Source organism: Ambystoma mexicanum, chromosome 1q (genome assembly GCF_040938575.1).
Source record: "Ambystoma mexicanum isolate Mex_15411 chromosome 1q, UKY_AmexF1_1, whole genome shotgun sequence".
NCBI classification, from domain to species: domain Eukaryota; kingdom Metazoa; phylum Chordata; class Amphibia; order Caudata; family Ambystomatidae; genus Ambystoma; species Ambystoma mexicanum.
In genome coordinates, this window is record NC_090922.1 from 856,731,232 (window position 1) to 856,758,094 (window position 26,863).

The window sequence follows — 26,863 nt, forward strand, 5'->3', positions numbered from 1 at the left end:
GAGAAGGGTGTATGAGTCGGGTGAGAGGGGATCACTTGGTTGAGCAGCTTTCTACTCACCCAGAATCTGGACCCTTATCGTCAGAATCGACCCTGATCAAACCTAACTGATTTTATTTAGTTATTGGAATTTAGTTATTAGGCGCTTATTACAAATACATTGCGTTTCAAAGCGCCCCACTGGCTGCATGCTGCATGAATGTGCTGATGTTGATCATTAATCTACAAACCTTATCCCTAATAAAATATTTTATCTGGTAAATAATGTAAACACACCCTGCCTTTCTATTGTGACAGATGCACAGCATTTAATGACATACATTTTCCTCTTGTGCGTGACATGCTTTTCACACCCTTCCCATCCCTGGTATATTAAACAAGCATTGGCAGCCGTGCGTCAGAAATGGCTGTCATTCCCACAGGAAGCGGAATCCTGTGAATATATAGATGCTCTAGTGTCAGGTGATGAGCCGAGGAGGCAAGTATTGAGGTTATCAAAGATAGTTCCGACCAGTCAGGCACAAAAGAATGCGGCATGGGTGAAATGGGAGAGAGACCTGAATGTGAGCATCGATGAGACCAAATGGCAGAGGTACTGCCTTTTATCGAAGGAAGTCTCACTCAATGCACGCCTACGGCTTATACACTTTGCAGTGTTGAACCGACTGCATTACACTCCAGCAAGGATCATTAATCTACAAACCTTATCCCTAATAAAATATTTTATCTGGTAAATAATGTAAACACACCCTGCCTTTCTATTGTGACAGATGCACAGCATTTAATGACATACATTTTCCTCTTGTGCGTGACATGCTTTTCACACCCTTCCCATCCCTGGTATATTAAACAAGCATTGGCAAAGCCAATAGTGCTGGCCAAAGTATAAGAATGATAGTAATTGGCATCATGTTTCCAGGCTCCAACCATTTAGCAGGCATAGCCATCATATAGCAAGTAAGAACCAAAGTTTGCCAAGTAGTGGTGTGATATGCTATGGTGCTCACATCATATGACAGATATCAGAAAACTAGGTATTGCCAAACAAACTCAGGTACTCACACCATTGTATTGTTATCAAAATCCTAGGTACTTACACATGTACCACATGTTTCAATCAAAGTACTTGGACTGTTACCATCCAATGAACAAATACTGACCACATTGTCAAAGATACACAGAGCTCGCAGAGCAGTGGTAGGTTCTACTATGGCTCCTTAGCACAGCAGTGCCTGATTCCTTTATACCCTGTGAGGAACACAGTGACAGACTGTGAGAGAACATGCAGCGCAGATGGTTTTTGGAAAGTAAACTGTGAAACCGTGTTCTGTAGAGAGAAAGAGGTGCTCTTGGCAAAATTATGTTCTGTGCAAGAAATGTCTGCCTCTTGCTCGCTGCCGGGCTTCGGATGTACCTGTAAAATACAATAGTTGTCTACACACCAAGGAACATTTTTCAACAAAGTTAAAGAAACTTGCACAAACTGCAACCATTTCTGAGGTAATTAACAATAAAGCTGAATAAATGCCAAAAACGGCATTAATTGAAACATGAACTGCCACATACAATGATAACGGCCAGGCCTCAGAATGTGAATTGGAGTTATAAATGAACAAGTCCAGATTTGTATCAAAGTGTTATGTTCCTAAATGGCAAGCATAGAAAAAATATTCTACTTATGTATTATAATAACTTGTCATTAATTTTCAATAATTGTATTATTTTGTTTTACCAAAATAATGCAAAGGCTAGTGTAGAAATGAGCCCTTATTCAAAGAACTATTGTATTTGTCCATGCACTTCAATCCACTATGAACAAAATATTATTTTAATTAACTTGAAATGAGACATGTAAAAATTATTGAATTGGTTCACACTTTTGGAAAATGGAAAACTGTTTATTCATGTCTCTACTCCACGGTACACATAATTGCAGTTGACATTGAATTCCCCCTGCCACATTACAAGAAAGAGGCCACACTGAACCATTGGATTCACTTTGTTCAAACTAGTTTTGCCTCATAAGCCCCACCATGTGACGTGACTGGGTAATGTATAACTACAAACAGACCTGTCGAATACATCAATTGTAGGTCCCTCATGAAATCCATTTAGCTAAGGTCTTGAGAACAGCTTATCAGATGTCCATGGAAAAGCCACGAACGTTGTGAATCCCCTTTCATTTTTTTTCAGTTCTTTTTTAGGATTTTGTAATTTTGACAACTCAAAAATCAACTTCCCTCACCAGTGGATGACCCCATTGCTTCCATAAATGGAGGCAAATCAATTAATTGTGAAGTCTCCACATAACTATGTCTTCTTTATGTCGCTAAAATATTCATCCCCATAATATTATCTCTGACTTATTTTGCGTAAGAAATTCTTCACTCTTTGTTCCGCCAGTTTTGAAAGAAGCTAGTAGATTTCCCCTATTAAAGAAAGTATCTTTAGGCCCATGCATACAACAAGGACCATTAGGCATATTACAATATCACTATGGAAGGGGGGCATACACTAACCACCAAACACCCAGTTGAAACAACAATGACTGAGTATAGAGCCGGAACAGTCTAGCTGCTTCTGTTCTGTGCCCTGTTGAAGCCTAAAATTCTCTTAGTCCAGGGATTAAATGGCAAGCTTTACTATATATAGCAGCAATCCTCACTGAGATGTGCTCATATGTGAGGGAAGCTTCAACCATCTCAACTTCAGAGGCTGATCTTAGATGTCACAGCAAGTAATCTTCAGGGCTTTCAGACCCTGCACAATATCTAAGGTGTATATCATATTCTTTTCATTGGATATGCTTTCCTTAGAGCAGGGGCCTTATACCGTTGGCTCTTCAGATGTTGTGGACTACAACTCCCATCATCCCTAGTCACCATGTTTATTGGTGAGGGATCATTAGAGTCATAGGCCACAACATCTGGTGAGCTACAGTTTGCTGCCCCTGCTATAAAGCCTGGCTGGAGGTATGCACAGTGTTTTTACTGATTAAGAGAAGTGGCTTGTGATTGGTGACCACATCCACAAAAATATAGTCTTGTAAGTAGAGGTTTGCCCACACCACTGCTTGAGCCTCTATTTCTATTTGAAAGAATGGTTGCTCAGTCACAGTCAGAGCCAAGCTTGCATATGCCACTGGTGATACTAGACCATTTGGTTCTACTGGTAACAACACCTCTCTCAGACCACATGGACCAGTCGTAGGTTAAAATATAGTTTTAAAATGTACGAACAGAAAAAAGATCGCTTTAGATAGACCTCTTTGTGACTGCTAAGTAGTCTATCTAAAGCAACCTGCCATGCTAATGCAACTTGCCATGCTCCTGCTCTGAGACCAAGTGCCTGCAAGCGGGCCTGGCACAAGTACACACAGGGGAATGTACTGAAGAACTGGAGTCATAACACGGCTGCTCGTCAGTGTGCCTCAGTGAAACAGTGTTAGGCACAATCATATGCAGTACCCTTTGGGAACACCACACACAATTAGGACTACAAGTGCAGGTAAAAATACACCTTTGGTACAAGCCCGTACTACACAGTAAAGTGGTGGCGATGTCTGATCCGCCAGACTTATCTCAAGAGTAAAGTGAGCATTATCAGAAGTTACACAAAGGACAGCAATGACTATGGTTCAAGCAAACACTGATTCAAGGTTTCTGAGTAAAAGAATATACATTTATTTACACCATCAGTTATAAAACAGTTCAGTAATATCAAGCAGCAGAAAATCACAATCTTAATACACTACACAACACCCAACCAATTCTGAACACGTTAAGCTCAAAATGAAGTGTGAGCAAAATGGCACTCCAGCAATTTAAAAAGGGAGGGAAAAAGCAAGGTTATCAAAAATCAACACCACCAACAAGTGATAGGCAGGGCAATCTAGAAAAGGCTTACTACAACTAGGATTCAAATCAATAGACCTGCGCCATTGTTAATGGTTCAGAGTCTTTGCGGAGGATCACACAGTTCAGAGTAGTTCGCGGTTAAGTCTTTGCCAAGAGTTTAAAACAAAGTTGGTCGGAAGAAAAGTTATTCAACAGAGTAGAGAAGGACAAGCCTTCGGAGAGGCGAAAGATTTAAAACACTATCACCGCGGTCGGACGGAACGAACGACCAGATTTGAACAATACCTTAGATGAAGAAGAACGCTGTAGCTGAGGCGGTTGTTCCTGGCAGTTCCTGCAGGCTCAAGGTTCCTGAAGCAACTGTTGGACTGACAAGAAGAAGGAAGACTGGGGGGTCCTGCGCTGCCCAGGGAAGAAGCCAGCAGCAGAGCAAAGCGTCGAATAAAAGGTGTGCTCCTTAAAAGCACAAATTAACTCTCTCTCACTGGCTATCCGGTTTCCTGTAGCACAGCAAACTCGACCAGGCTGAAGAGGAGGTCCAGGTGCTTTGTGAGCAGGTTAGTCCCACCAGACTCAAGGGGAGAACACTCCTTGCGGATCTGCAATGTCATCGGAGTTTCAGGCAATTCGGACCTGCAGCAGGGCTTCACTGGGATGTCCAGTAGTTTCAGCAGTCGTCTTCCTTCAGCTCCTCTTTGGTTCTCTCGTTCCAGTGGCGACTCTGCCTTCCAAGTCCCAGAGACCTGCTTTTAAGCAGTTTTCCCCCATTCACACAGCCTGGCTGTCAATCACACAGCAAGGTGGCTGTGCTGGCAGGACAGTCACCTAGCCAATGAAACTAGAGTGCAACTTTGGTCTCCAAGGAGACCCTGTGCAGGGGTCTGAAACCCCTCCCTCACATCCTGTCCACCCAGACACTCAGGCGCCTAAGGAGGGCTTCTGTGTGGAAGCCCGCCAAAAGACGGCAAACAAAGGAACCAACCCTAGTTTGGCACGCAGATTAAAACACGAGAAAGACCTTTACAGAAAGAAATGGCGATTAAACCCAACCGGAACCAAATAAAATTAAAAGAGGTCCAGCGGATTAAAGTTCGAGGCTACCACCATAGCCTCTAACAATACCAAGGCTATTTTCATAGCTCGTGGTAAAATAAAAATGGTAAATACCACTTCCACCAGCCAAATCTTAGAGAAAGGGGAAAAAAATAATGTTCCATGAGAAACAGACAAAAATGGATAACTATTAACCCTTCCATACTCTATGGAAGATAGTTTCTACTGGGTCTGTAAATTTAAAAAGACTAGTAAAGTCAATGGCAATTTTACATGTTCTGGGAGACAGTAGTCAGTCCCAGAAAATGGAGTTTAAAGTGGGAAGTCTAAAAGACAACCCTGTGTCACTGCACTAAAGGTGCTGTGTGACACACAGTAAAAAGAGGATGCCTATGTAGTAGGTGAGACTCCATAGTCCATGAGCACAAAATGTACAACACATAGCCAAAAACACATGTAAGAGTGGGAAAAAAGGACCAGGTGAAAAGTTTAAATCCTAGAAATCCAGCAAAGCTGCTTAGGGACTCAGTAGGTAAGGGAAATTAGCCATTCTGGAGAATTCTCCCTAACGAACAGCAACATTTAATACCCTTTTAAGCCCCCTACCCACACATCCCACCCTAAAATGTGTTCTAAAATCACCTACCTTTTTAAATGAAGACGCTCTCATGTCGTGACCGCCATTCTCTACTTCATCACTGGATCCTGTATTGTGAACGCGACTGGAAGAAATTGTATGAGTACCTGAGATTTCAATGCAATAGAATGGGAGATTGGGGGGTGGTGAGCGGGCGGCAGGAGGAGCAAAGAGGGTTTCGAAGGTGAAACCCCCATAATTGTAAAACAAAAAAAGGCTGATGTGTGAGCAAAAGAAAAACAGGCAAATTTAAATTGTTCTAATGAGACCTTTATATTGCGGTATTTTCACATAGAACCCATGGACCAGAATCTACCACCTGTCTATAGCCGAGGGAAGGATTGAAATAGGTCATTGTTTTATCAGCCATGAATGCATGTTTTGAGGCTTGGAAGGTTGCTTCTTGAAAGTCCTAACATAACCTGGGGTAACACTATTGATGTGGAAAACTGCATACTTCATATTAATTTGGAAGGAGCCATGATGGCCAATACATTCTTTGAATATCCTCATATTCCTTCTCTGAAAAATCTACTTAAGGAATTCCATATAAATGTAGGAATTCAGACGTTTTCCTGTTCAGAATCATCCATGTTCTCTCCACCTTTGTAACATGTTCGAGAGATGATGGATATGGTGGCAGATAGATTGGTTGTCATCGCTGAAGTTACATTTGATTTGTTATATGATGTGACAAATATAACACGCCTGTAGACAAGTGTTTCTAGGTGCGACAAGACAAGGAGGGGGAAACAAAGGGAGGACAAAATAATGTTCATACTAAACCATGTATCACACTGTAACGCTCACCTGATTCTCGCAGAGGCGCCGGTCTTGACTGGGCGACTACCGTATCTTCAAAGGTGATGTGTAGCACCCGGTTGGCTCTTTGGGCTGGACCTCTGTGCACTGTATGCCTGACGTGTAGAGTAAGATGTCTGCAGATAGAAAATATGGGGTTAATGAACTGGGGTTATTGGGGTGTCCCTATCTCTTTCCTCTTCTCCTCTCCTGTAGACCCCCAAAGGTTAACGCTCTCACCTTAGGTAAGTGAATGCCGAGCTCTCCATCTGCCTCGGGGCAGGGTGCTGTAACCAGTTTCTTCACTGGATAGGTAGCGCAGGCCTCTTGACTTCAGAGGACTGCTGGCCGTTGTTTACTGCACGAACGGTAAGTTTCGAGTCATTCAAATGTCTTTAAAGTCTTTAGTAATGATGTCTCTTGTTTTGCAGGGTTCCGGCGATGGCGGATGACGGGCTGAAGTGAGTTGAAGATGGAGCCCGTGTGATGAATAGAAGCGCCTGGAAGCACGTAAGTAAGCGCTTGTTGCCTGCTTCACGATGCGCTCTAACTGTCTTTTTATTTTGCAGGTACGAGTTCGGAGCGGCTGCAGGGTGCCGGAATACCCACTGGGTTAGATGTGGAAAGGAGTGATGGCACGTGAGTATTAAAGTTCCCCAATGTCTTTAAACGCACCTTGTTTTGTCTTTCAGATGCGGGATGCAGCGCCGAAGGCCTCCGGAGCGTGCGAAGAGTTGGTAAGCTTTTGTCTTTCAGATGCCGGAATGCAGTGTGAAGACCTCCGGAGCGCACGAAGAGTAGGTAAGCCTTTGCCTTTCAGATGCCGGAATGCTAACCTGTTCTTTCTTGTCTTTATAGGTGTTGCTGAAGACTGGATTCAGGATGGTAAGCCTTTTTCATTAGGCCCAGGACTGGATGCAGAAGACACGATGAGCGTTCTGCTGCAGAGGGTGCAGAATAACGCAAAGCAAGATTCATCCACCGGGTGTGGTTTAAATAGCCTCCTGTAGTGCTTAGGTGCCTCCTTCCACAGCCACGCCTAGGTAAGAAAAGAGTTCCTGGTAAGAAAAGAGTTCCTGCTTTCCAGAAGAGTTCCAGTGTTCTGAATCTAGGGAGTGGCTCCAGCCCCACCCAACAGGAAAAGTTGTTCCAAACAGAAGGGGATCAGAGGCTCAACTGGCAGGCAAGTAAGCAGCATGGTCTGCTGCAGGTAAGTCCACCCAAGCATTATGAGCCCGGCGCTTCCAGCGCTGGGACTGGGCATATTTATGAGCCTGGTGCCACTGGCGCCAGGACTGGGTCCAAAAGGTCCCAATTGGGACTGGTTGGCACTCGGAACCTGGGTTATGGATCTGCTTCCAAGGGAGTTGGGAAAACCCTGACCTTTTGGAAGCAGAGATCATGACAGTACCCCCCCTCAAGGCCCCTCCCAAACCGGGCTTCTCCGGGGGTTTTGGCTTGTCAGGAAATGTTCGGTGAAATCTTTTGATTAGGCGAGGAGCGTGAACATATTCAGCAGGTTCCCAGGATCTCTCTTGGGGGCCGTAGCCTTTCCAGTCAATTAGGTAGAATAGTTTAGATCTGGAGATCTTGGAGTCCAGAATGCTTTTGACTTCAAACTCGAGTTCTCCATCAACTGGGATAGGTTTTGGAGATTTGGTTAGTCGGGTTTGAGGTTGCACGGGTTTTAATAGAGAGACGTGGAAGACCGGATGTATCTTCATGTGCGGGGGCAAGTCCAACTTGACCGCTACTGGGTTTACTATGGTAGTGATGGAATAGGGACCAAGGTATCTTGGGTTGAATGTGCGTGGCCCTTTTAGAGATAGATATTTGGTGGATATCCAGACTTGATCCCCTACTTGATAGTGAGGGGCTTCCTTCCGATGTTGATCTGCTCCTTTCTTGTATTGTTCTTTAGCCCTTTGAAGGTGAGAAACAGCTTCCTTAAAGGCTTGGGTGATTGTAGAATGCAGGTAGTCTACTGCTGGTGTTTCAAGATCTTGGAGGGGATCCAACTCCGAGGTTCGAGGGTGACTGCCGTACATAAGAAAAAACGGGGTTTTCCCAGTTCCCGAATGGACAGAGTTATTGTAGGCATATTCGGCTATCCAAAGGATATCTTTCCAAGTTTTTTCAGTTTGTTGCAGCATGCAGCGTAAATACTGTTCCAGAGTTTGATTGGTCCTCTCGGTTTGTCCGTCGGTCTGAGGGTGGTGACTGGTCGATAGTCTCACATCAATTTGAGCCGACCAACAGCAACTTTGCCAAAAATGAGAAATAAATTGACTACCTCGATCCGAAATTAGAACCGAAGGAAAACCGTGCAGTCGGACGATGTTTTCGAGAAATTCTCGGGCCAGAGTTTCTGCTGTTGGCAAACCTTTGAGCGGAATGAAATGCGCCATCTTGGAGAATAAGTCCACGATTACTAGAATCGTATTGTATCCGGAGCATGGAGGTAGATCGGTGATGAAGTCCATAGAAAGCGTATGCCAAGGGCGAGGTGGGATGTCAATAGGGCGTAAGAGGCCTGCTGGTCTTTCCTTTTGACTCTTGTTTTGGGCGCATACTCCACAGGACATTATAAAGTCTCTGATATCTTTTTTCCAAGACGGCCACCAGAAGTAGCGCTTGATCTTTTCTGAGGTCTTGGCCATACCGGGATGACCTTCCATTAAAGAGTCGTGATAACAAGAGATTACTTTTTTCTGTAAATCTGTGCTGGTTGGGTATAATCGTTCTTGGAAATACAATAAGTTGTCCTTTACTGCAAAGTCCTTTCCCTGCAGATGCCAATTCTGTATGTCTGCTGGAGTTACAAGTTGCCTGGCTTTATCCTTAAATTCCTCTATGGATTCTGTGGCGATTACACCCAGAATTCTTTGTTCGGGAATGATTGGTACAGGTTTAGGGTTGATCAAGTGTTCTTCCACTCCCATCCGAGAAAGGGCATCAGCTTTACCGTTCTTTGTACCAGGTCGATAGGTAATTATGAAGTCAAACTCGGCAAAGAATAATGCCCAACGGAGTTGTCTAGAGGATTGGGCTTTTGCGGTTTTCAAATATTGCAGTTTTCGGTGATCCGTAATCACAGTAACGGTGTGTCAGGCCCCCAGCAGATAATGCCGCCAAGCCTTAAAGGCAGACTTGATAGCCAGAAGTTCCTTGTCAGTAATCGTGTAATTGATTTCAGGAGGCGAGAATTTGCGGGACCAAAATGCCACGGGATGCAACTGATTGGTTCCCGGGTCCTTTTGTGATAGAACTGCCCCCATGGCAAGGCTAGAAGCATCAGTTTCCACGATGTAGGGGAGTTCGGGGCGAGGGTGTTTTAAGATTGGTGCAGAGATAAATTTAGACTTCAAATCCTGGAAAGCTTGTTCCGCCTCGGTAGACCATTCAAAACGTTTGTTTTTCTTTAACAAGGCAGTGATGGGCTGGACTATTCGAGAGAATTCGGGGATAAACCTGCGGTAAAAGTTAGCGAAGCCTAACATGCTTTGCACACCTTTTACGGAGGATGGTGATGGCCATTTGAGAACTGCATCGACCTTCTTTGAATCCATACGCACTCCGCCAGGTGATAATATGAATCCCAAGAATTCAACTTCAGTCACGTTTGAAAACACATTTTTCCAACTTAGCGAAAAGTTTGTGTTGATGCAATCTTTCGAGGACCATTTTCACGTGTTTCCGATATTCAGATTCCGATGAAGAATAAACGAGAATGTCGTCAATGTAAACAACAACACACACATCTATGAGCTCTCTGAGGACATCGTTCATAAAATATTGAAAGGCGGCCGGGGCATTGCAAAGTCTGAAGGGCATGACCTGATATTCAAATAGCCCATACTTGGTGCAGAAGGCCGTCTTCCATTCATCGCCCTCTTTTACTCGTACCAAGTGGTAAGCTCCTCTAAGATCCAGCTTTGTATATATGCATGCTTTTCTGACTTGGTCCAGGAGTTCAGCGATCAAAGGTAACGGATATCTATTCTTAACGGTGATCTGGTTCAGGGAGCGATAATCGATACAAGTTCTAAGGTCTCCTTCCTTTTTTGGAACGAAGAACAAAGCTGAAGAAGCAGGGGACTTGGAAGGACGAATAAACCCATTTGCCAGGTATTGATCCAGGTATTGTCGAAGGTGAAGGTTCTCAGGCTCGGTGAGGGCATAAATTCTACTACAAGGAGGAGTAGATCCAGGTATCAGGTCTATCTGGCAGTCATAAGACCTATGAGGAGGTAGAGAGTTAGCCTGCTCCTTCCGGAAAACATCTTGGTATTCTAGGTATTCGGGAGGTAACTGGGGAGTCTCTGAAGAAATTGCTGCCAGTGCAACACCAGGTGGAGGGTGACAAGTAGAGACACATTCTGGAAACTGGACCGTTCTTGCTCGCCAATCGATCAGAGGATTGTGTTTCTCTAACCAAGGTATTCCTAGAATAATCTGAAACTGAGGGGCCTTGATCACATCGAACACGATCTTCTCATGGTGTCCATCTTGACTTACTAGCGTCACCTCTTGAGTGGTATGCGTTACTGGCCCGGAAGCTATCTCCGTACCATCCACCGTAGTAATGACGTCCTTTACAGCCTTGGGACAAAGAGTTAGATTCATCCTCAAAACCATTTCATGATCCACATAATTGCCGATGGCACCGCTGTCGACGTAAGCTTCAATTGCATGTAATCGATCCGGATTATCAGGGCTAATGAGGACCATAGGTATCACGAAATGCGAGGTCACGGAACTGGTTTTCACGCTCGGCAAGAGGACCTCTATTCTTGTCGGGCGAGGTCGTTTCCCTGCTCAGAGTTTGTAACTTTGGTAACTGCAGCTCCTACTGCCTTCTTGGCAGGTTTCACCGGACAGTCTCGAAGAAAGTGCCCTGAGTTTCCACAATATAAGCATAATTGCAACTGTTTTCTCCTTTCCCGCTCCCTTTGTGTTAGAGGACCTTTCAGACCCCCTATTTGCATGGGTTCCCCGGAGTCTACTCCTTTGGAAGGAGTTGGCGGTTTGGAAAATACTCGAGCATCAAACTTGGAACGATCCGCCTTCCTGTTCTGCAGTCTGTGATCTATTTGAACGACCAAGTCTATATAATCCGAACAGTCTTGTGGGGGATTCACTACTTGGGCTAAAACGTCTTTGAGCTCTCCACGTAGACCTCTATAAAACAGCGTAATCCTTTTGTCCTCAGGCCATTGAGTTTCCACTACTAGTCTATTGAAAGATGCAATATAAGCCAAAAGGTCTTGATTACCCTGTCGCAACGAAAGAAGCTCATTGTCCAAGGCCTGCCCCTGTGAATGTCTTGCGAACAGTTTTTCCATACTAAGCTGAAAGGCTTGAAAATCATGGAGAACCGGATCATCTTGATTAACTAGAGGGATTGACCAGTCTGCCGCATTGCCACTAAGGTACGAAAGTACAAAAGCTACTTTAGCTTGATCAGTTGGAAAGGCTGCTGGCCGGCATAAGAAGTGCAACCGGCACTGATTGATAAATACTGCAAACCTCTTTGGGTCACCAGAAAATCGTTCGGGCGGAGCCAGAGGTGCATTCCCAGGTAGGTTGATCTGCACTGGATTCATAGAGGATGTTGAAGGAAGATTTGCCCCTGATGCGGGTAACGGGGTCTGTCCGGCTTGTGACTGTAGCAATTGTCTAGCAAGATCATCTGTTCTCTCCTTGGAAATAATTAGTTCCCTTCTTAGAGCATTTGTTTCCTGACGAGCTGCATGCACTTCTGCCCTTAGTTCCCCAAGTGACCGGGCTAGGTGGTCAGTATCCGAGGTTTCCATAGCGCCTGGGCGAGAGTTTTGCGGTAGGCTTTGCGTTCTGTAACGCTCACCTGATTCTCGCAGAGGCGCCGGTCTTGATTGGGCGACTACCGTATCTTCAAAGGTGATGTGTAGCACCCGGTTGGCTCTTTGGGCTGGACCTCTGTGCACCTTATGCCTGACGTGTAGAGTAAGATGTCTGCAGATAGAAAATATGGGGTTAATGAACTGGGGTTATTGGGGTGTCCCTATCTCTTTCCTCTTCTCCTCTCCTGTAGACCCCCAAAGGTTAACGCTCTCACCTTAGGTAAGTGAATGCCGAGCTCTCCATCTGCCTCGGGGCAGGGTGCTGTAACCAGTTTCTTCACTGGATAGGTAGCGCAGGCCTCTTGTCTTCAGAGGACTGCTGGCCGTTGTTTACTGCACGAACGGTAAGTTTCGAGTCATTCAAATGTCTTTAAAGTCTTTAGTAATGATGTCTCTTGTTTTGCAGGGTTCCGGCGATGGCGGATGACGGGCTGAAGTGAGTTGAAGATGGAGCCCGTGTGATGAATAGAAGCGCCTGGAAGCACGTAAGTAAGCGCTTGTTGCCTGCTTCACGATGCGCTCTAACTGTCTTTTTATTTTGCAGGTACGAGTTCGGAGCGGCTGCAGGGTGCCGGAATACCCACTGGGTTAGATGTGGAAAGGAGTGATGGCACGTGAGTATTAAAGTTCCCCAATGTCTTTAAACGCACCTTGTTTTGTCTTTCAGATGCGGGATGCAGCGCCGAAGGCCTCCGGAGCGTGCGAAGAGTTGGTAAGCTTTTGTCTTTCAGATGCCGGAATGCAGTGTGAAGACCTCCGGAGCGCACGAAGAGTAGGTAAGCCTTTGCCTTTCAGATGCCGGAATGCTAACCTGTTCTTTCTTGTCTTTATAGGTGTTGCTGAAGACTGGATTCAGGATGGTAAGCCTTTTTCATTAGGCCCAGGACTGGATGCAGGAGACACGATGAGCGTTCTGCTGCAGAGGGTGCAGAATAACGCAAAGCAAGATTCATCCACCGGGTGTGGTTTAAATAGCCTCCTGTAGTGCTTAGGTGTCTCCTTCCACAGCCACGCCTAGGTAAGAAAAGAGTTCCTGGTAAGAAAAGAGTTCCTGCTTTCCAGAAGAGTTCCAGTGTTCTGAATCTAGGGAGTGGCTCCAGCCCCACCCAACAGGAAAAGTAGTTCCAAACAGAAGGGGATCAGAGGCTCAACTGGCAGGCAAGTAAGCAGCATGGTCTGCTGCAGGTAAGTCCACCCAAGCATTATGAGCCCGGCGCTTCCAGCGCTGGGACTGGGCATATTTATGAGCCTGGTGCCACTGGCGCCAGGACTGGGTCCAAAAGGTCCCAATTGGGACTGGTTGGCACTCGGAACATGGGTTATGGATCTGCTTCCAAGGGAGTTGGGAAAACCCTGACCTTTTGGAAGCAGAGATCATGACACACACAGGGAAGAGGGAAGGGAAGAGTTGCCAGGGGGAGGGAACAGGGAAGTGCAGTTAACTCACAAGTGCAGCCAGCAGATGGATCATAATTGCAGAGAGAAGGGACTGTAGGGTTGCAGATACAGAACCTTAAGTGCTGTGGAGCCTAGAGGCAGTACGAGGGCAACTGGCCATGCAAGATCCTGGGCTCGAGTTCAGATGGTGACCAGGTGACGAGTGCACGGAGCAGTCAGCTGCATCAGAAAGGGAGAGGAAGAGAGAAAGCGGAAGCGAAAAGGAAGGTCTTGAGTTGCTTCCAGACCAGAGGTGGTTCTGCTCAAGTTTGAAAGAGGCTGGGAGGCTGTTCCACAGGGAGAATGAGCGGAGAGCTTGAGAAGGAAGATGTTTTGGAAGTGAAAGTTGGAAGTAGAGCGGCCCCAGGCCCCAGAAAGCCTTGTGGATGATGAAGAGGGTCTTGAACATGATCCTTGAAGCCACAGGGTGCAAGTGAAAACATATTAGAGCTGGAGAGATACGATCCCTGGGCTTGAAGCCAATACAAGTATTGCAGTCCTGTTCTGCATAAGTTGTAAAGGTTGAAGAGTAGAGGATGGGAGATTTAGAAAGAGGATGTTGCAATAGTCCAGCCTAGGGAGGACAAGAACTCTACGGACAGTGAGCTTCTGGGGGAAACGGTGAAAAGGAGGAATACCTCTGAGGAGGTCCAACTGAAGGTTTAACTTCTTACAAATATTCTTACCCTCATAGGAAGAGTGGGCGGCCATAGAGAGAGAGAGGAAAGGATGAGCGGTTGTCCCAATGAGGAGGACCTCAGTCTTACTGGCATTAAGGCAGAGGTCATTGGCGGAACACCATTCCCCAATCGTGGCCAGACAGTCTGGTATGAGAGAAGAATCAGAGGTTGCTGAGGGGAGCCTGAAAGTGAGCTGTCAACTGCATAACATTGAAAATGGGAGCAGAATGTAGTGATGCAATGGGCAAGAGGTTCCAGGTAGTGCCCAGGGAGAGAGGTAACACCACAAGCAGAGAGAGGGATAGAAGAGAGGAAAGACCTGAGTTAGACCTGAGAGGGTCGGTCAGTGAGAAAGGAGGTCAACCAGGCCAGGGACTGATCACTAATACCAAGATTGTTGCAGAAACGATTGAGCAGGATGTTTTGGTTGACACTGTCAAAAAAGCAGAGGATAGACCGAGGAGAATGAGAACAGAAGGGAGATTAGAATCAAGATTGGAGAGCAAGTCTTCACAGGTGTTCGATAGAGCAGTTTCTGTGAACAGATTCAGTATTTAGATTAAGCTTGGAGATGGCCAGCTTTTCCAAGAGTTTACCCATGAGAGGGGTGATGGAGACCGGGTGATAGTTAGCCGGAGAGGAAAGATTGGCCGAGGGCTTCTTTAGAATGAGGTGCACGAGAGTGCTTAAGGGGGGAAGGGAATGTTCCAGTGGCAAAGGCGATTGCAGAAATCAGGAAAGGCTGGAGCAAGGGTGTCGATGTGGTCCTTGATGGTTCTGGATGAGCAGGAGAAAACCTGCTTTGATGAGACTTTCATAGATCGGTCTTGTTTAGAAACATCGTCAGGGATGAACAGGGGAAAGGAGGAGAAAGGAGGAGAAGAGACAGCCTCAGACAGGCCAGGAGAGCCAAAGGTCCAGGAAGACAAAGAGGAGATAGAGGAAGAAAGGGTGGACAGGATGTCCTAGGTTTTAGTAGTGAAATGAGAGGCCAAAACCATGCTGAGGGCCTCGGAGGGAACAGGAGAGGTAGAGACTGCAGCAGGATTGGCCAGCTCCTTGCAGATTTTGAAAAGTTTGGCTGAGTTGTCAGATGCTGCAGAGATGTGGGCTTGGATGTAGGCTCACGTCTTAGAGAGAACAGAGAGTGTTTACTGCCTTTGGAGCAGGCTGCAGGCCAGTTTGTCAGGGGGTGCGCACAATGCCCTCCACTTCCTCTCCGCTGCCCTACACTTGCGTTTAAGGGTGGCGAGGTCAGAATCGTACCAAGAGTTGCACTCGGATTTGGACTTTAAGCGGATCCTCGTGACAGGGCAAAGATATACAGAGTGTTAGCGATAGAGAGATGAAGCTTAGAGAGGGCTGTGACAGTGTGTGAGTCAGCCAAAGGTGCAGGAGGAGAAGGAGAGCAAGTAATGGTGAAAGACTCAACTGACACACGCTTCATGGGTCGGGTGGCCGAGAAGGTAGGTGGCAGTGTTGGAGTCGGCTTGACCAGCGGGGAAGAAAAAGAGAGGTGGGAAAAAGGAGAAAGTGAGAGGGTAGGAGAAGGGGAGTTCTGAGGAGATCTGAACATCCAGGGTGTGCCCTGCAGAGTGATTCAGACCAGACAGAAGAAAAGAGAGAGAGAGAGAGAGAGAGAGAGAGAGAGAGAGAGAGAGAGAGAGAGAGAGAGAGAGAATTGCAGAGGTTGCCAAAGAGCCCTGAAGAAGAGCTGGTAGCATCCAGGTGGATGTTCAAGTCTCTGAGGGGGAGAGGTTGAGAGGTAGAGGCAAGGAGCGAGGAAGAGAGGTCAGCTCACTCAGAGAGGAAGAGGGCAACCTGACCTGGCCAGGTGGTCTGTAGTTAGTGGCCACAGTGAGAGAGAGGCCAGGAGAGATAGAGAGCCTGCAGACCAGGTATTCAAAGGGGGAGGAGCGCTGCATTGAAATGATTGAAGCAGGGATACACACTGGGAAAATCAAGGCTACACCCCCACCGGGACGGTTGTTTCTGGGTTCAGAGAGGATCTTGTAGCCATCGGGAAGGAGAGTGTCGAAACTCGTGGCAGATCTGGCCATGAACCAAGTCTCGGTGAGACCTAGTACTTCCAACAGACCTATATATCAGATGCAGTACAGAACCATCAGAAAGAAAAGAGCACAACAGGGAACCTAGAAGGAGAGAAGGCAGATGTAGTACAGAACCAATCCAAAGCACCAAGCGCCACAGCAAACCTGGAAACAAAGAATGTAGATGCAATATAGGACCACAAGCAAAACACAGAGATCAGCAGGGGACCTAGAAGTGAAGAATGCCTGCATTGTGATGCCACAAACCATCGATAGCAACACAATATCAAGAACCGTAGAGAGCAAACACAAGTCAATACAGTCAACAAGGCACAGAACACAACAGGAAACTAGAAGAAAAATGCAGGCAATGCAAAGTAATGCCAGAAAAACAGTTGAGCACGAGACAGTGTCAGAATAGCACACAATAGATCCAAGAGGGAAGGGCTGAGATGCAAGAGGAAAGAAAGGGAAACACAGGAGGGGGAGAACGGAACAGGATGCCGGTACGTACGTTGTGAGGGAGCACACGCAGCCCGGTTGTGCGTACCAAGTTGTGGGCTAAGAATTTGAGCACAGCATAATAAAACACACACCGATTTGACTTTCCTAGAAGGGAAAAAAGGCTTGGTTTTCGAGCAGAGCACAATACAACACACCCAGATTTCACTTTCCCAAAAGGGGGAAAAAAGGCTACGTTTATTGGCACAGCGCAATATAACGCACACAGATTCGACTTTCCCAAAAGGGGAAAAGGCTAGGTATTCCAGCATGGCAAAATACAACACACCCAGATTCAACTTAACTAGAAGGCTAAAAGGGCTATGTTTTTTAGCACAGCACAATACAACACACCCAGATTCGACTTACCTGATCAGTCGCAGCAGGTCGACGGCTGCAGGCTAGGTGCTACCAAGGCGGACACCGGAAGACACCACTGGAGATGTCTTAAGCCTCTGGTCCTTGGACGAGGGTGCTGCCAAGCAGGGGGTGCCTTGGGTGGCCGATTTAAAGGGCCACCAACCAATGGGAGCGCAGTGGGAGGGATGGAGGAAGGGCCAACAAACAAGGAAGCAACCGGAACAAACCGAGGGGGGAGCGGGCACACACGCTCTGTTGTGCGAGAATAAAACATTTACAAATGCACTGTGTCACGGAGCACCTGTCCTCACCCCAGCACCGGAGAAGTTGACATTGGAATTGCCTGATGATGGTGGGGATGGCCCGTGGGAACAGAGCAAGAAAACACATGTTGGTGCATGCTTACCTGCTGTCTGAGCAGGGGTTTGGGCCCTGGGTCCTCCTGGTCCAAACATGAATTGCCTTTTTCTTCATCTGCCCTTCGCTTCGGAGGCCCGGGCAAGAGACGCCATTGATCTAAGAGTTAACAACAGAAAGGAAGAGACAGGTCCAAGAAGGTGGGTGGTGCTTAGGCCAGGTGACCTAGATCCACGTGCACCTGCTCACCAATCCATCAATCACAAAAATCACTCCCCATATAATGTAGTGAAACAGCTATGCGGCAGCAGAGATCCCAAAGCTCTGTCTCTTATACTCATATAGACTTTTGTGTGATGAGATGTACCTGGTGTCAGGGTGCAATGGGGCCTGGTGATAGTCAGGATTTATGTCCATTTATGAGAAAGAACAACTTGGCATCATGCAGGTTATCAAAAATATTGCCCATCATGTTGTAGGATGTTGTTCCCTCTTCGCTGTTCTATTGGGAAGGTGCTTATAGAAACAGATGCAAACTTAATCAAATATTGTGGGCTTTAGGTCACTCACACTCTCTATGATGTTTCCCTCTCCAATTTTGTCAGTTCCTTCTCCATCTTCTTTCTCGAATGAAAAGGAGTGTGCGTGTGTCGTAGAGCATCTGGTGCTATCATGGAGTCAATGTGGAGGCATTCCAGTGAATTTGTAAGCTCTGCACACCTTTAATAATATGATAGTACTCTATCAAGATATTTTCGCATGTCTACCGGCTATGCACTGAAACTAAACTGTATCAATTTTGGGGTGTCACAGCTTATTGCCATCACTCTACTTTTTGAGGTGACTTACAACCAGGCCAATACAGACTGGGCTTCATGGGAGGGGTATGTAGGGAATGCTCATATCAATAGTAGCTGTCTTGATACTCAAAATAGACAGATTTTCACAAAAAGGTTTATTCTGCGATGACCAGGGTTTGACAGCAACAAACCTCTGCTGTTCCATCATGTTTACAAGGCTCCACTATCAATCAGCAGATGAGACACCTACAGGCTAGAGACCATCACCTTGCAATGGGGCTACCTGTTTGATTGTTGTGACATATAGCTTGATATTATAAAGACGTTACCCTCGTCATCATCGGGCTGTTGTATGCAACATTTTCGTGAGTTTGGCCCAAGCATGCGACTTATGATCAGGGAATCAAATGTCAATGGGTTGGGTTTCACTTTTGGGTTTCAGCTTGTGATTGGCAAACCTTTGGAAAGTGACCAAGTTTTCTACATTGTCCACAATTCTGACCCCTGCTAGACAATCCAACCCAAAGTTACAGTCTTGTCATATCAGTTCACAGGCCGTGTTTGGGAATTTTTTTGCCAATGTTGTTTTTTTTTGGGGGGGGGGGTTTAACTGTCAACTTGTCACCTTTGCCTTTCCATTGTTAACCTTTCTCAAATCCTCTTCCATGTTTAGTTTGGGCTGTTAGGTGGCAGATCCACCTATAAGCCAAATCTATTGCATTAGAGAACAGGCAGGGAGCAATGGCATATGCGGAGGGACGTAAAGCTTGAAGGTGTTGTTTGGTTATTTACCCACCCATTTACTGCCCATGGGCAGGCTAATACCTATGGTCATTCCCTCCCACTTCCTGCCCATTCCCGCCCAAAAGACATTCTGATGGGAACTCTTCAAGCTCAATTCAAACAAGGCTTACCATCAAACTTTGTATGCGAAGGGCCTGCAAGTGTATTTCTTTTTCAATGCGGTATTCTGAGAGTTAATGACATAACTGCAGTTGTAAACACGCTACTGGTGTAAGAAAACATGTTTGAACCATGTCTGCTTTCCAACACTGGATTTATACACACTATATGTGTGCCCTTCACTGAAGTCCTACTGAAAGCAAGCATTGGCAAAGCTAACAGTTTTGGCTTGTGTATAAGTATTAGGCATTTGCCAGGCACTGTCATTAGATGCCCAGGTACACGCACCATTTTGCACATGTCACCATCAATGGGCAGTTAATACCACCACGGTAGTGCCTGGAAGTGTCTTTCCCATGCCTACACAACAGCCCAAACTGTTGGCATTGCCAGTACTTGTTTTAGATCTGGAGTCTGCAGAGTGTGAGAGCGAACCCAGGCAAGGCAATCCTGACTGTTGGTTGCACCCCTACTTCATCTTCCTTTTCCACCAGCATGTGAACGATGCGCATATGATTTCTATTGACTCATTCCCCTCAAGCCTAGATTGACAGAACTGTAGTCTCTCATAGTGATTTAAAAAAACCACACCTGGTCGCAATATCCTGAAGGTGCGATAGACATTTCCCACCAGGCTACATCAGTGATCATCTGTGATCAAGATCGTCAATTCACCTGTTTTTGGGGAGCCTTTGCTTCCTTACTATTTATTAACAGCCACTGGTCCTCTGTATGCCACCCACAAATGGAAAAACAGACAGAGTCCCCGAATAGGGCGCTAGAGCAGTAACTTTGGTTCTATTATGTACAAAAAACAAGACAATTGGTATTCAGTCTTGCCCACAGTGGAATTGGCTCCTAATAAAGCCCTCGATACTAGAACCGGTGCTGCAGCCTTTTTCCGCTGGAGTGGGAGCCATACGCAAATTCTTACAGTCCAGTGCCCACACGGCTCAGCTGTCCCAGCCTCAGGAGGGATGCGTAAGTCACTTGCAATATGCAAGCCGACAAACTTGCAACATCACAGCCGGGCTATACAAGGTACGGATATCGAGATAATAGTTCCTTATTCCGAGGTCTCAAAAACTCCTTCCCTGTGTTCTGGGTGCATGTTGTGTTACCAAGAATATAAGCCCAGTGGCAGAACTTTGCAGTGGCCTCCCTTCTTAAACCAGTTGCACAAGGAACACAACTGTGAAGTTAAATGTGTCATATATTATATTCCTGTCAGGTGCATAACCAAATATATTTTCTACTTGACTGGAAAGATTATGGTCCCAAGGACTGCTGATGGCAACACACTTCCCAAGTTCATGCCCCTGTTCCAGTCGCAAGGGTTCCTCAACTGCCTCCTGATCTCCCTCCCCGATGAGGGCCTGGAAGGGATATACTGCCAAGATACTGTCAGAGTTTGGGGCTATCGGGTGATTCTTGGATAACGTCCTGTGTGTTTCAGGCATCCTGTTATTGGAACTCTATATGGAAAATGATCAGCATTCACCTGCTTGCACCTTGCATTGATGCCTGGCCACTATTCACAGCATTCTGACTACATGCAACACAGCGCCATTGCAATATGCAGCGCCATGGAGTGTTAGTCTCGTCTGTATGGAGATCCTGACGTCAGTGCTTCTGTGTGTCTTGTGTTCCATTGTGATTACGTCTGTCCTCTATACATTATTGGTTTCCTCCTCCCATCATCTGTGCTCAATCTAATTGCAGATCCTAAGATTGGATTCTCTGGTGCCGACCGACCTTGCTTTGTTGCCCAACCCCTGGCATGATGGCGCGATTTGGATTTCTTGCCTGGACTTTGAGACTGATTTTCATATTATTAATTGATTTTTAGCTTGCATAGTTACCGGAATTGGACTGTTTGAACTTGACCCAGCTTCACCTTAGGGATTGCATCATTGTGTCTCCTGTTGTGATGTGATGAAATGACTACTGCCCTGCAGGAGTGCATGGATATATATGATATGATATGATATAGCATTTATAACGCGCCTATACACAAGTGTTTCAAGGTGCAAAGAGGGAAGGGAGGGGGAACAGAGGGAAAACAGAGACAACGATCTTACTAGACCAGGTGACATTGAGATCGCGCAAGTGCAGGGGGGAGGGGGAAAATGCATGGGGAAGGGGGAGGGCACATCACAGTACACAAGATAACGGTAAAATAAATAAAACAATAAATAAAAAGTGCAGCCAGCTGGTGTCAAGTGCAAGAGTAAGTTCAGACATCCGGTGTCAGGTGCGGTAGGGCGCTGTAGGGATACAGAACAGCCCCAGCGTGCAAGGGTTGCCAGGGGGGCAGTGCAGGTGTGCAACTGGCGGGGAGGGGACCTGGGCCCGAGATCAGAGGGTAGCCAAGTAACCAGTGCAGTTTCAGTTTCAGCCAGGAGATCAGCAGGGGAGAGGAGGAGAGAAAGCAGAAGCAAAGAGTTAAGTCTTGAGATGCTGCTGGAACCGGTGGTGGTTCTCCTCAAGTTTCAGACAGGCAGGGAGGCTGTTCCAGAGGGAGGCCCCAGCCGAAGCAAGAGATCTACCACCAACTTGTTGCTTGCAGAGGCAAATGACCCGGAGGTAGTTGAAGGCGGATGAGTGAAGAGCTCGAGAGGGAAGATATTTAGGAAGAGAGAGTTAAGGTTATTGAGGCCCCAGACCCCAGAAAGCCTTATGGACAATGCAGAGTGTTTTGAACTTAATCCTCACCGCCACTGGGAGCCACTGCAGAGATTTCACTCCAGTAGAGATACGATCCCTGGGCATGAGGCCAAGGACAAGTCTTGCAGTCCTGTTTTGGATGAGTTGCAGAGGACAGAGAGAAGAAGCAGGCAGATTTAGAAAGAGGCTGTTGCAGTAGTCCAGCCTAGAGAGGTCTGGAGACATTGAGTTTCTGGGGAAGGAGAGGAAAGGAAGAATACCTCTGAGGAGGTGCAGCTTGTAGTCTGACTTCTTAGAGACATCAGATATGTGAGGAGAGAAGGAGAGTGTAGAGTCGAAGATGACCCTGAGGTTTTCAGCCTCACAGGTGGGAGCAGGAAGAGGGCCAAGAGAGGCCAGCCAGAGAGTGACAGGAAAGGAGGGAGCAGGTGTACCGATGAGGCGAATCTCGGTCTTACTGGCATTAAGGCAGAGATCATTGGTGGCACACCAATCCTGGATGGCGGACAGACAATTGGAAATGAGAGATGGCGAGAGGTGGCAGAAGGTGAGCCTGAAATGAGTTCAGTGTCATTCGCATAGCACTGAAAGTAGGGTCAGAGATTGGCAATGCGCTGGTCAAGAAGTGCCAGGTATTGGTTGAACACATAGTGGATTAAAACTCCTACTCTCCCCTACACAACTACGATGACAGAAGTGACCTCAATTATAAAAAGGAAACAGGCAATTATGAATGGTGTGCCTGCTTCGACTCTCTAAGGTAGCATGGGCCGAGGGCAGGCTCCAGTATTCAAGAGGGTGTGAGCAAACACAAAAGCATCCAAATCAAGAATAGTACGAAAGGAATAAAAGAAAAGAAAAATCCAATCAAAGTTCTTTAAAAATAAGCCTTTAATTGAACTAAAAGGACAGACAGACTATGAAAAACACTAATAACCCACCCCTGTAAAGAGATGCACTGAAAATGCACATAAAATTGCACTATGGACATTGAAGAACAGGGATCTGCGGATAAACAGTCCTATAGAAAAGTCAAACAAATTCAAGAATATTTCTTAAAGGTAAATGATGACGTCCTACATGTCACTAGCTATGATAGAAGGTGGCAAGGGGGGCAGATGCATGTATATACACCTTCTTGTCTTCATTAAGGGTCTCAACATCAAAGAGACATGAGTCTGGGCACATTTCAGTGCATTGAATCAGGTTTGAGTTGCCCAGCTGACTTGATGCGATGAAACAATGCAGTGCAATTCGACAGGTGGCAACAGTTGTGACGCAAAAAAGCTTAATACAGGCAAGCAATCTTAGAGTTAGTGTAGCTCGAGGATGCTCGAAGTTGAGAGAGTGTCAAAGCCAGCTCTGTTGGGTCTTTGTAATGGTTTGAAGGTGTTCAGGGTGTTTGCAGAGGCTTGAAGCAGCTCGAAATTGCATAGAGAGCAAAGGAAGCTTCTTTATGTCTTTGCTGTGCAGAGGGTCCCTGAGGAAAGGTGAGTCCACCTTGTGCACTTCCCAGCAAGGGCACTTACAGGGGTGCCATTTCAGCAGGCAGTCCTGGTTGTGAGTGTCCTGGAATCAGTCAGGTTAGGGCAGCGACATCTTGTCCAAGCTTCTTCCAGAAGATAATCCAAAAAGAATGTCAAATATGAATCAGTTAAAAAGGGGTTTTGACACCTTTGTATAGTCAATTTAACACTGTAGACTGGTCCGTTCCAACCCTCCGATAAGGGGTCAATCATTGCTATTGTAACAAGGGTTATTCCTTGTGATGTCAGCTCCCAGAATGCCTTGTCGACAGGACGTTAGGTGGGACTCGGGAAGGATGTCTAAGATTCCCCAGAGTAAAGATCCTCACCAGCTACACTGTCCTTTCCCATAGCCCAAGATTTGTCTGAAATCACAGGGGCTCCAGTAATTATCTGTCTGTGTGACTTCCTCATTGTGTTGCAAATACCCCTTTGAAGCTCCCAGCCATCATCAGACCCCTGTTCTGTTCTCCAGGGAAAGATGCCATACATACCTAGGAAAGAGGAAGACAAATCTGGGAAAGACCCATCATGTGTTGTGGGTGAAACATCCAAGCCAGATGCAAAACATAAATGGCACTGACCTGCAAGTGGAAACCAAGTGGAAATAATAATGCTAATTTTTATCAAATCAGATTTAGCTTCAGATTCATATTTATGGGTTGCCAAATGTCTGCCACCAACCAAATGAGGCTGCACACTTAAAGGTACTTTGAGCATGGGGGCGAGTACATTCGAAGGCAGCCCATGGCTGCTGCAATTGATGTTGCTTTCAGCAGGCTGTTTTATGAAGGCATGTGTTAATCTCTGGCTGCTGTGTTGCCACATCACATTGCAGCTGATGGAATGTCAGTACGCAGGACCAAGAAAATTACTTTTGTGAACTATACTTTCCAACATGGAGCGTTTTGAAAGTGAGGCCTGATTAGCAGATCCCACTTTCTGATAGGGAAAACCACCATAATTTGTCATAGCAAAAATAAAAAAAGCCCAGAATTGCGAACCCTCAAAGATGGCATTCGGTCACACCCAGAATGTGTTCTCTAAATACCTTACCTGGAATTGACGTTTCCCTTCCTTGCTTGTTTGAAACTGAACCATGATCTCTGTGCCATCAGGCCTCAGCGGCATGTATTTTCTCACCCACATGCATTTGGTCGAGCAAGTCATTGATCCTAGTGTCACCAGTCCAGGAAACAGAACATCCTTCTCGAAATCAGCAGCCTACCAAGAGGAGGCGTTTCCATTCATCTTCCTTTTCTCATAGGGGAGCCTTTCTAAACTCAAACCCAGGTATTGCATGAAATTCAGTATTTCCAATGCAATCGTTTGTATGCCTTTTTTAAACTCTTTAGTGACTGCTGGTGTTGTCTCTGTAGTTACAACAGACAGGTTCTTTTGATTCTAACCTTCGCAACTTTCTTTTTTGCCTACCGGTGGGAGTACACCTGCTGAGGGAGCAATCGGGGAAGCGAGGTCTATGAGGTCTGGCATTGGCACAACTTGCACACACACCCGCTGAGAGGGGCTGAGCGACTGCACACTAATGTCGTTAAGGTCCTCCTCCTTCCCTGCTACCTGCTTCCTCGGCCACTGTTACTTGCTACATTTTCCTGCTTGTCAGCACCCCAGCTCCATCTCTGATGTCTTCTCAGGTGTGGCTCATTTTTCTACATTTCTTGGCACACTCCAATCCTGCTCCTCTGCATCCTCTCCAGATTAGTACCCCAGGCCCTTCCATTCTTGACTGAGGTACTCCTAGGATGCTAATCATTATAGCCCCCTCGGCGAGGTGGCTTTACCATCTGATATCATCTTGGGTTCCTCATTAATGGTCTGGCCACCTTGAGCCTTTAACTTTGCCTCTAGGACGATATCAGGTGGTTCTGAGTGCACCTCAAATACCATGATGTATGTGCTAAAGGCTCTTAACATATTTCAAATACTTACCTCAGGTATCTGCGTCACCATTCCACTATGGAAATGTCTGTTTTTAGTGTTGGTTACTATGGTACTTTTCACACATCCCCATTCTCACCAGCAAGGTCGAGTACCCTGCAACTGGTACTCGCCCTTCAAAAAATCTCCTTGCTGATGCGAGTGACCTAGGAGAATGTGCAAGCCCTGAGAGAGGAAGGTCTATGCAAGGTTGGATACAGATCCTTCTCACAACATCAGAACCAATCAAGAGAAAGGGTGGATAACAGACAAAGCCAAATCTTTCCTTACTGACAGCTATCTAAGGTCTCCTATCTTCTGCACTTTACCAAATATCCACAAAGACTGCAGTGAACCACCAGGTCGACCAATAGTATCTGCCACCAACAACATGCATCAACCTCTAGACTACTAACCTACTGATCCTACTCCTTTATTCTTCTCTCTACTACTGTCGGTATACATTGTCTATCTGCACACCACTCTAGACGCATTCTCACACCACTATTCTTGCATTAGTTTATCATTTACCAGACATAACATTCTACATCCATTCCATTCTGGTCTATTATCCTTTCATAGGCCTTTACGGGGTATCAGCATTGAAATACAACTTTATTTCATTCATTACCCTTTACTAGCCGACATTACGATTTGTGTGATGTCGTCATGGTCTTGATGACATCATCACACACAATAACGCTGCCATTAAACTAGTGTAACACATTTAACACACGTATGGTAGCAGCGATAGTCACAACAGTGGGGCGGCTCGTTTAAGGCTGCCTACTAGCAGATTTCTTCTCTCCATTTTGAAGTTAAGGCATGGTTTGAGCTCAATTATCCGCCACTTACAGTGGTCTATATTTTACCAGGCATAGATGTGTTCTCTCTCTTTCCCATTGTATAGTATCATCAATTAACTAGGAGCGCTGAGCCAGACCTTGAGTTTATAGGGAGAGTATCTACATATCTCAGGTATGTGGTTTACTTTTACAAACATTCAGAGTCCTATCACCTGTTTTCTACCCCACTGTCATGACTATGGCATTTACTTTTACATATAGGGCCTAATTCACGGAAGCCTTTTATAATGGCAAAATCCCATCAGCAAACACTCTGGCCCTCATTACAACACCGGCACTAAAGCATGGCGCTATTAGCACCATGGTTGCTGCCGGTATTGTAAAGAGTCTGCCATGGTGAAATGGGGAAGTACCACCCCATTCCAAGGTTGGCGGGGCAGTACTTCCCCATTTCACCATGGCCCTTCACCATTTTGCCCCATAGGGGAATGGGGAAGGCGGTAATTACGGTACCGCAAATTGCGGTACCGTAATTAGCACCAAGGTCCCTTTGCAGGTCCATTCCTTAACGGCTGGTGAAACAGAAAACCTTGCTTAAAACCCCACCT

At 46.1% G+C, this 26,863-nt stretch overlaps 1 protein-coding gene across 1 annotated transcript in view; it reads left to right on the forward strand.

The window, feature by feature from the left end:
- Positions 1-26,863, forward strand: part of KCNT2 (potassium sodium-activated channel subfamily T member 2) — a 2,640,974-nt gene that overhangs the window by 2,364,963 nt on the left and 249,148 nt on the right. The gene's annotated exons all lie outside the window — the stretch shown is intronic.